A 10,684-nucleotide genomic window follows, 5' to 3' on the forward strand; every position below is an offset into this window, starting at 1 on the left:
ATGGCAACCCACTGCAGCAGGGGCTGCAGCCTACGCCGTTGCAGGTGACTCACAGCAGCCCAGCTCCAGGTTGAGCTGTTGTTCAGCATCTTAGCTGTAGAGGGCAGTGTCACTAGCCCTCATATGTGGGATCTGAACTGGGGCCCTCTGGCATCCCAACCCAGTTCTTAACCAATGTGCCACTCAGCTGGCCCAGGAAGAGGAGCATTTTAAGAGGTGCAGTCACTTTGAAAAATGTATCAAACTGTTTAACTCAACATACTATATATGTTTGTAAATAAACTTATGGCTTGAAAAAGAAAAAAGGAGATCTAAATGCAATGTTGTATCCGGGATTGGATTTTGGAGAACAGAATAAGAACAATAGTGGAAAAATGTAAAATCTGAATAGTCTTGAGTTTAATTAATAGTAAAGTTAGCGTCTTAGTTGGGACAAAAGTGTCATGGTAATGTAAGATGTTAGCATCAGGGGAAACTGGGCATTCCCCTGGAGAATGCAGGAACTCTTTGTTTTATCTTTGCAACTTTTTTGTAAATTTAAAGTTATTTCAAATTACAATAGAAAGTTTATTGCAAGGAAAGAGAGAAAAAGGCAAGATGAAGAAGACTCAGAGTTGATGCTCTCAGGCCACTGAGTGGATGATGGGTACTTCCTGAGCTATGCACATAAGAAGAGGAGCAGGTCGTGTGACCTCTGTTCACATTCTTTCCTGTGTGTGTGGCCACTTTTCTGTTCTTTCCCCTGCCCGAAAACCTTTATGTGTTTAATCCACAGTACCCCAGCAGACTGGCAATGAAGTGTTTGATGAGGCTGTTGACAAATATGGACCTAGGACATATTCCTACATAGTCCTGTTTATTAAATCCCTGTGCCCCAGAAGGACTGGCTTACTGATGTGAACTGAATGCAGTCTGCCAGACATTTAGCTTCTTGCTTAAACAGAATTTATCTCATGGTTGTCCCTTGTCATTGGTGACAATGCCATAGGGCACAGGGTCTAATTTCCTGCCAAAGTGAGATAATGTGGCCCTAAGACCTGTGGGCCTGTTATTCTAGCCTAGGAGGAGATTACTCTAACTAGGGGGACTTGCTCTTCATACAACCATGCCAGAACATGGCATCTTTTCCTCTCAGGTATTTGCAAATTAATTTTATGTTTTTATTTCCTTGCCCATTCTGCTGGCAGTAGTCAGGGAAGAACATAGCTTTAGTATTAGAAGAGAAAAATTCAAACCCTCTAATGAAGTTGATGGACCTGCAGTTTTCCAATCTTGTATCCTGGAAGTTCTTTGTATATACAGACTTCATAGTGGCTCATTTCCAGGTTATTCAGGCATATTCTCAGTCCGCCACGAAGTCTTAGTAATACCAGATTTCCTGGAATGTATTTGGCCACTTTCCTGAGAGTCCCAAATGCAAATTTGGAGATACAGATCTGGTTTCCCTCCTCCCCTTCTCTATGTGGCCTGTTTGAAGTCTGTAGTCCACATCTGACTTTGAATTTGGAGAAAAAAAGCATTACAAGTATTTTTCACATGATCAGTTATCAACCTCATTTTAAAAATTGGCAAGATCATCTTTTTTGGGCTTCTAATGTATCTAAAGAATGTTTTCCTGTTTATTTTATGCCTTTTGAGTTGTATCTCATTTCTTGCTTAAACTTTATGATACTACTTTTTGTGGAAGATTATTTCTTTTTTTGCCTATTGATTGGAACCTTGGTATCTTTTAAAAAAAAATTTAATTATAGCTGCATACAGTATTAGCTTCAGGTGCATAATATAGTGATTTGACATTTATATACCTTATGTGATCAACACACTAAATCAGTCTAGTAACCACCTGTCACTGTGCAAAGTTATCGCTTGCCATTTTTATACATACCTTTGAATGACCCAATATATTTTGTTTCCTCATCCTGGAGGTTTCCTGTTGGAGGTGCTTGTGTCTGTGGCTTCTCTTCCTCCAGGCAGTCTTGGAGCCGACCATTATTATATGTACATAATGCTGGCTTTATATATTATAAATCTGCTTAAGTTTGTGAAAATGAAACTTTAAGTACTCGTATGAATGGAGTCAGCGTGGTATTGTAGAAGGTTATGGGATTTAGAATCAGAAATTAGAGCAGATATTTTGTCGAAATACCTTACCTCTAATAAGCAGTGGGTCAATAAATCTTAAAGTTAGAAAATTTTTTGAAGTTTTGAATTCAGATCCCCGTTTTGCCTTTTACTGGTTAAGCGATCTTGGGCAAGTGAGGTCACTTCTCTGAATCTTGGCATTCTCATCCTGTTGACGGATGCTGTCACTATCTATTGACCATATTTGATGGTTATTAAGGATTAAATGAGGTTGTGGGTAAGTCAGTTCAGAATTAATGCTGCTGTTATTTTAAAATATGCTAGAGCAGTTTGCTGTCTGAAGAAAACATAAGGAATATGAATGATTACCTTACTTCAGTGAGTTTTCCTAAAGTTGCAGCTACCTCTACACTGTAATCCCCAGTGAGAGGAAGGACTGTAAGAATGTAACTCTGACCACTACTGAGTGCTTTTTACCCACATTAGCTCCTTGAATCATTACAAACACCTATTGAGAAAGGCCTTAGCTTTATTTTTGCAAATGAAGACAGGGAGGTCATATTGCCAGGACTTCCTGGCTGGAGAGCCCACTCTCCTGACCTGCACAGGGTGGCCTGGAATTCATCCATTGGCCTGGCACAGGCTGGATCCAGGGCCCACCCTCGCCTGCTGTTTCCTGACTAGTCGTGGTTCCAGGCTCTTGTGTCAGTTTTAGACGCCCAGAGCTGATCTAGTCGGGGCCAGGAGGGTTTCTGCCCAGAGTGAACCTCAAAGCATTAGTTAGTTGCAGGACACTAGCTGCAGCTTGAGGGAACTGCCAGGAAGCGGTTCTAGATTTTTGAAATTCTCATCCAGATGGGAGAATAAATGAGGAAGAGTCCAAATCCAAATCAGTATTTGTGGGATAAAGGGTGGAGTTCCCCCAAAGGGATAGCTTTGAATCCAGCATTAAACTTAGCTAACTTTGCTAGGCTTATTTATTGTACCAACAATATTGATGATTTTGTATTTCTTGATTTTCTTGATTTTGTATTTCTGGATCTAGATACAATTTTCAAGGGTGGTCTATTGACCTGAAATCATATGTAGTAAGAAAGAAATATAGATAGCAAAGATCTCTCTATTGAGAAAAGACATAAATTTGTCTTAAAAGGGTTGGAAGCAGCTCTGTCACCACCTCTCTGCCGCCTTAAGGGAATTTGTCTTTCTTCAAACGCACAGGCAGGAAGCAGCTTATGAATCTCATCCAAACTAGGGAGACCTTCAGTTTGGTGATGATGAGCCTTGGGGAAAACATAGAAACAAGTTAGTATCCTAAGCCCTTTTATGGTAGGGTTATGTTTTCAGCAGGCCTTATTTTATTTTTTACCTAATCCTTAAATCTTGGTGCTCCCCAGGGTTAGATCCTTTTTTTATTGAATGGATGTCCCTTTGGGTGACTTCCTACCTTCCCATGGCTTCAGCTGTCCTCCCTACGCTAGAGACTCCTAATTCTGTGGCATGTCCAGGTCAGATTTTTCTGTCTCATTTCCCTAGTCTGCTCTTGTCCTGGTGTTCTTTAGGTAGGTTAACAGCAAGCCGGAAACCTGGTTAGCATCCCTGATTCCTCCCTCTCTCTCTCCCGGTTTCAGTTACAAGTCTTAGTCACTTAACCTTCAGTTTTCCCTCTTAAGTCACTCCTCCTTTCTTCAACCACTCTTGTAGTCTTGACCCTAGCTGCAGCTCTGCAGGCTCATGGCCCCTCCCTGACCCCTCTGTCAGTAGTCCTTGTTCCCTTGGGATCCATCCTCCACCCTGATCCCAGAATTATCCATCAGAAAAACATGTCTGATGATGCTACTCCTTTGGTCAAAACTATGCAAGGATTTCCTTCATTTTTGTGACCAAGTCCCAACCCTATAGCCTAACAGTCAAGGTGCTTAGCCTGCCTCTTGCTAGCCTCATCTCAGCTTTTCCCAAGGAAGAGACTTGCACCCTTACTGGAGACACAGAACTTCTCACCATTTGCAAAAGACTGCAATTCTATCCCTCTGTGCTTTGCTTGGAATGTACCTTCTGCTTCAGACGTGCTTTCCCCGGTCCTTTGCCCAAGGAAAAGATATCTGCTACATCAAGCTCACATGTCCTCTTCTCTCTGAGGGCCCTTCTGATTCTTCCCTTCCCTTCTTTTCTTCCTCTGCCTCTGTTTCCTCCTCCTTCGGAGCACTGTATCCACCTCTAGGCCAGGATGTACTTGAGGACTGTTGTTATTTGTATTATTTTCGCCAGCAACAGTGTAAACTGTGTGCTTGAAGCAAATTTGTCTAGAGAATGACAAGAGTCCAGCACAGAGCCAGACACACAGAGGCTTTGTCATATTGGGTATGACTAAACACACAACCAATGCCCTGGTGGCTGTACGGGGTGGGGAGCCATTGCTTGGCTCTGTTGGGGTGACCACCTGGATTTCTCACAGCTCACATTTTCTTTGTAGTAGATGTGTGTGCCCAGGGATGGACTTTTCCAGCCAGCCTGCTATCATTGGCAAAGGAAGCTTGTTTCCCTTCCGGAACGATCTGGCTTCTAGAATCTTGGGATTCCTTAAGGTGCTGGGTGTGGGCCTGAGGGGTCAGGACAGATGTGCTTCCTATCAGCTTGTTCTTGAGCTCTGTCCTGTACACAGATTTACCTATCGTGATGGAGCACAGACGGAATCTTGCATATGCACCAGGGAACTTGTGACTTAAAGGGATCTTGCTGGGGAAGCTCCAGTACCTCACGCAGTTATCTACCTCTCTCTGGGTGGATTACGGTCAGTGAGCTCAGACCTGTACCTCTGTGCAATGTTCTTGCCTGTCTGCTTTAATGACTGAAAGCCAGAAGGCCACAGAACACTACAGAAAAGAGAAATGCAATTTTGTTGTTTTTTCTTTGTAATCGAGTACCTTGGGGTTTTGTCAGATAGATTGCCCTCTTGGTTTTTTTCTTTCCCGAGATGAAAAGCTTTCCTGACAGATGCCGGAAAGCCAGTTCTAGGTCATTGATAGTTCCTACCCAAAAAAGGCCCTGGCTTTCTCTCCCTGTCAGCTGACTGTATTTCAACATCTGTGATGTCATCTAGAAAAGGCCTAATGCCTGCAAGTCTCTGCTTCAGGGACACTCCAAATGCATGATCCGCCCTGCAGGGCCCCTGGCACCACGGTCAGCCAGCTGCTGTCCAGCTTACTTGTTCATAGTCTTGCTGTCATTCTCTCTGCTGAACTCTGTGCAGTTCCCAACTTTGTAGGTGGCAGGCAAGGCTGCATCTGAGTCTTCTTCCCTTCCGTGAACTTCCTGCCTCAGCTGGCTTGCATTCCTGTCTCCCCTGTGCTCTGTGCTGCACTGCCTCTGGGGGTCTGGGGATCTGCTGTCAGCCTGGGAGCCAGCACCCCATTTCCTACTTGAAATGCAGTCTCTCCAGGTCTAGGTTGAATGCCACCAAAGGGCCATAGAATGTGCTAGGACAGTCACACAAGCCTGGGCTGGAATCCTGACTTGGCCACCATCCAGCTCTGACTTTGGGCAGTTCACCTCCTCTCTCAAAGCCTCTCCCCTGTAGAAGGTGGCATGATTGACCTGGTGCCTGTTAGGATAACTGAGATGACTTGTAAAGCAAAGTTGGCAGTGGGAGGTGTTCAGGATGTCTTCCTCCTCTTTCTTTTATGTAGTTCTCTTTCCTCATCTTCCTAACTCTAAGGAATCTTTTCCTTCTCTGAGTTTTTATGCATTTGGTAGCCCTAGCAGTAGAACTTGGTACTCCCCACCTTTATTGTAATTATGGATGAGCTCATCTTTTTCAGATGCTTTGGCAGTGGTTGACTTTGTCTCCCACAAAGCCTAGCCCAGCCCCTCGCCAGGGTTCCACGTTCCATACGTGTTTGCTGAGTGTGTTCCATCAAGTTCCAACTCAGTCTCCCAGAGGTGACCAGATCCCCTTGGAGACAGCCAGCCTGCCTTTCATTATGTTTATTACCTGTACTGGTTTTGACTCTATATTAAAATGTATTTTTTAAGAGGAAATAAATGAAGGCATGTGGAGCAACAGCCTATCCATGTGGGCCCCAATGTTCTCTAATACAGATCACCATGGCAACATGATGGCCTTCACATTTCACCACTTAAGAAAATGAACTCTTCTGCCCACAGATGGTAAGCGGATTGGCCACCATTATCCAGTGCTCCCTGCAGAAGTCTCTTTCTGAAAGGCAGCGAACCTCATTACCAGGAACCTTTCCTTGGTGAGGATAAAACAGACAGCCACCCTAACCCCTTGCATCTTCTGTGTCTCCCTATTGTCTGATTCCCTTCTCTGTGACAACCTGGTCCCTCCTGCTATAGGCCTTACGGCATTGCCAATAGGTCTAAAAAGGCCTGAGATGAGCTGCATACAGGGGTATCAGCCAGTGGGGCTGTGGTCTGCATACCTGCTGTGTCTGCTCCCAGGCCCATGGGGAGGTGTGAAGATGGATCCTTACAGTGTGGTTCTGTGGGTCAGCTTGAAATTCCTAGTATGGGCAGCTGCCTCCATTTCCACTGGCTGCCCCCACCCAGTGCAGTCTGTGGGTGGCAGACTCCAGCCTCCCTTTCTGCAAAACCAGCCTATTCTCTGAGCCCCTGCCATAGTGGGTCATGATGGAAAGGTGGGGTTGCAAGCTCCTGGTATCAGGCTTTTTTCCCAGGGAAAAAAAAAATGTGTATATATTTTTATATATATTTTTTCTGATAACAGAATGCATTGAGAACCAGGTGCTGGTATAGTATACCTGAATTCTGACAGCTGCCCAGGAGGGCATGGCTGCATTTTTTGAGCCCATCAGTTTCAGAATGGTGTGCAGCCTGGGCCTATTCCTGGGCAGCTTAACTTCCCTGGCCCACTATCTAATAGCAAAGGGTGCCTCGCCTGCCAGGCTTTTGGATACTGCATGAAGTCAGTTTCAGCTTTGGTGAAAGTTGGCAAGATTGGAAGATTCTTAGCCAAGAAAAAGACATGTTTACTCCTTGGGTCCCTCCCATACAGAGGCTATGCATGTAGCAGTATGACAGGCTCAGCTACTCCTATCCCCCAGCATCAGGCAGTGACTCTCATAGAGACATGGAAACCAGCTGGCCACGTGTTTCCAGCCTGCAATTCTTAGCCCTCAGCGTCTCTGAGTTCTTATATATGTAAGAGTTCTTATATATTCTGAATATAAGTCCCATATGAGAGAAATGATTTGACAGTATTTTCACCCATTCTGTGGGTGTCTTTTCTCTTTCTTGATGATGTCCTTTGAAACACAAAAGTTTTTAATTTTAGTGAAGTTCAATTGTTCAATTTGTCTGGTTTGTTTTTGGTTTTTTTTGGGTTACGTGTGCTTTTGGTGTCATACTGCCAAATTCAAAGCCACTAAGATTTATCCCTATGTTTTCTTCTAAGAGTTTTGTAGTTTTAGCTCTGAAATTTAGCTCTTTGATACATTTGAGTTAGTTTTGTATATGTTATAAGTTACAAGTACAACTTTTTCTTTTGCATATGGACATCTACTTATACTAGCATCATCTGTTGAAACAACTGTTCTTCTCCAACTGTATGGACTTGACACCCTTGTTGCAATCAATTGACTATAAATGCAAAAGTTTATTTCTGGACGCTGAATTCCATTCCATTAATTTATATGTGTATCCTTACGTCAGTACCACATTATCTTGATTATTGAGCTTTATAGTAAGTTTTGAAATCAAGAGGTGTGAATCCTGCAGTTTTGTTCTTTTTACTGATTATTTTTACTATTTGAGATCCTTTGAAATTTTATATGATTTTAGGATGTATTTTTCTATTTCTGCAAAAGAAAAAAAGCAGCTAAGATTTTGATAGGGATTGCACTGATAATATATTTCAATTAAAATCTTTCTCATTTAGGCTCTGATCCATTGTGAATTAAATTTTGTATAAGGTATCAGGTAGCAATACCCATTCATTAAAAAGATCATTCTTTCCTCACTGGATTTCAGGAGGACCTTTGTCATTAATTAGTTGACTGTGTACACAAAGGATGTTTCTGTAATCTATTCAGTTCAATTGGTCTGTTTCTTTCCATGTGCCAACAATACTCTTCATTAATTATTGTATCTTTATAGTAGGTCTGATTATCTCGTGTGTTAGTCCTCCAGTTTTGTTGTTTTCAAGATTATCTTGGCTTTTCTAAGTCCTTTGCATTTCTCTTTCAATTTTAGAATCAATTTGTCAGATTAACATCTTTAGATTAATTTGGAGAGAATTCCCATCTTAAAGTTCTTGAGTCTTCCAATCTCTCTACCTCTTCCTCTCTCCTTTTACACCCCCCCTTGATATCTTTCTTTCAATCTCTCTCCTCTCTGTCTCTCTCTCTCCTCTCTCTCTCTCTCTCTCTCACTACACACACACACACACACACACACACACACACACACACACGCATACACATTTGTTTAGGCCTTCTCAGCAATGTTTCATAGATTTCTATGTAGTGATCTTAGATCTTTTTTGTTAGATTTATTCCTAGGTGTTTTATATTTTTGGATGTTAATGAAAATGGTATTGCTTTTCATTTCATTGATTTCCTTTTTAATTTATTGCTAGTGTATTGAAATAGAACTAATTTTACTATATTGTGTAGTTTCTTATGTTTTCTACATACACAGTCTGGTCATTTCAGTGTCATGGCAATTTTACTTTTTCCTTTCCAATCCGAAGATTGGAATTTTTTTAAAAATTCATTTTTTTTGTCTTGTTGCACTGGCTGGACCTCCAGAACAATTTAGAATAGAAATTATTATATTGGGTGCTCTTGTCTTAATTGTAGACTTAGGGGGAAGATGATCAACATTTCACCATTAAATATGATATTAGCTATAGGTTTTTATAGATACTTTTTGTCACAATTCTGTGACTAAGTTGCTGAGTTTTCATCATAAGTGTTTTTAGAATTTTATCAAGTACTTTTCTGAATCTATTGATGACCACATGTTTTTCCCCTTTATTCTATTAATGTGGTAAATTATAATTGATTTTTTTAAAGTCAAGATTATTAGGTATAATTTACATACAGTAAAATTTATCCTTTTTGTGTACAATTCTGTGAGTTTGGGCAAATGCATACCATTATGTTAGATTCTCCATGTGTATTATAAGTCGCATTCTCATAATGGTGACATGAAGAAAGCATCCTTATAACCTGAGTTTAGGTAGGGAAACTGAGACCCAGAGAGGTAGCTTGTGCGTCCATTCCCACCCTGGGGCTTAGTTTTTGTAAAAGAGCTAGGAGGAGATCCAGTGACTATACTGGTAGGGGAAGCTGAGAGTTCTTAGTGGTCCATGGGAAGGACACCTAGACTTGAGGAATCAGGGAAGGCTTCCCAGAGGCATTGAGACTTAGACTTGAAGAATAAGTTGGGGTTAAGATGTAAAAGATGGGGCGGGGGAGGGGGCAGAGGGAGGCAGGAACCAACCAGGAAGAGGAGACTGTGTGCGAGGAGATGAAAGAGAATGAGAGGGGAAGGATGAGACTTGGGGGTAAGCAGGAATCACATCTCTCAGGCATTGAAAGTCATTTTAAGGAGACTTGGGCTTTATTCTGTGGACATTTTGAATCTATTGAAGGCTTTTATGCAAGGAAATAGCATGATCAGATTTGTGTTTTGATGAGATGATTCTTGCTGCAGTATGAGGAATTTTGCAGAGTGAAGCAAGACTGGAGGAAGGAAAAGCAGTTCCTGGCTACTGTAGTAATCCGGGAGGCAGATAATGTAGCCTGAACCAGAACGACGAATGGGATATAGGTGGACAATGGCTCAGGAAATATTTAGTAGGAAAAATCAGTAGCATTTCGTCATTGATTGGAAGGCAAGTGGGAGGTAAAGATAAGCACCTCAAATGAAAATGAAGTTGCTCGGTTGGACTAGCACTGGAGGGCCCACCTGCCCACCTCTACTGTGCTGCAGCAACTCCTGGGGTGCCTCCAAGGGGAACATGGTTGGAAAAACACCAACCTAAATCAGTGGCTTGGCGAGGGGGCTTCATTCTCTAACCCTTCCTTCAATATGGACACTGAGGACTCTCCTTCTCCTGTAGCTTGTAGGGGATCTCTGCCAGTCCTCAGCCTCGTCTTTTTCAGTCTCTTCTGCTAGGTCCTCCTCATCTTCTACCTTAAATGTTGGGCCCCTGACCTAACATCCTCAGCCTCTTCTCTTTTCAGTTTTTGTGGTTTCCCAGGAAATATCTTCTCCTCCCTGAGTTTCAGTTGTCCCTGTAAGCTCAGAACACCCCTTAACTCCAGCCTGCATAACAAGTGGTCTACTTGACGACATCTTAAAGGCTTGAGGGTCTCTAAAACTCAAGTTGGCTTATTCTCTACAACCCCCTCCCACTCCCGTCTTGGCTGGGATTCAAAGCTTGCTCTTCCTTTACTGTCTAGTCTCAATTAACAGTTTTATGTTTATTATATTTATTTGTATTTATTTCCTTTTTTTTATAATTTATTTTTATGGCAAGAGGTTTTTTTTTTAAGATTTTTATTGGGGAATTGGGGGATGGGAACAGTGCTGGGGAATTGGGGGAAGGGAAACA

At 42.3% G+C, this 10,684-nt stretch overlaps 1 protein-coding gene across 1 annotated transcript in view; it reads left to right on the plus strand.

Annotated features, from left to right (window-relative positions):
• Positions 1-10,684, plus strand: part of CHCHD6 (coiled-coil-helix-coiled-coil-helix domain containing 6) — a 314,058-nt gene that overhangs the window by 106,280 nt on the left and 197,094 nt on the right. The window lies entirely within an intron of this gene.

The sequence above is a fragment of the Hipposideros armiger genome, unplaced genomic scaffold (assembly GCF_001890085.2).
Source record: "Hipposideros armiger isolate ML-2016 unplaced genomic scaffold, ASM189008v1 scaffold_286, whole genome shotgun sequence".
Classification (NCBI taxonomy): domain Eukaryota; kingdom Metazoa; phylum Chordata; class Mammalia; order Chiroptera; family Hipposideridae; genus Hipposideros; species Hipposideros armiger.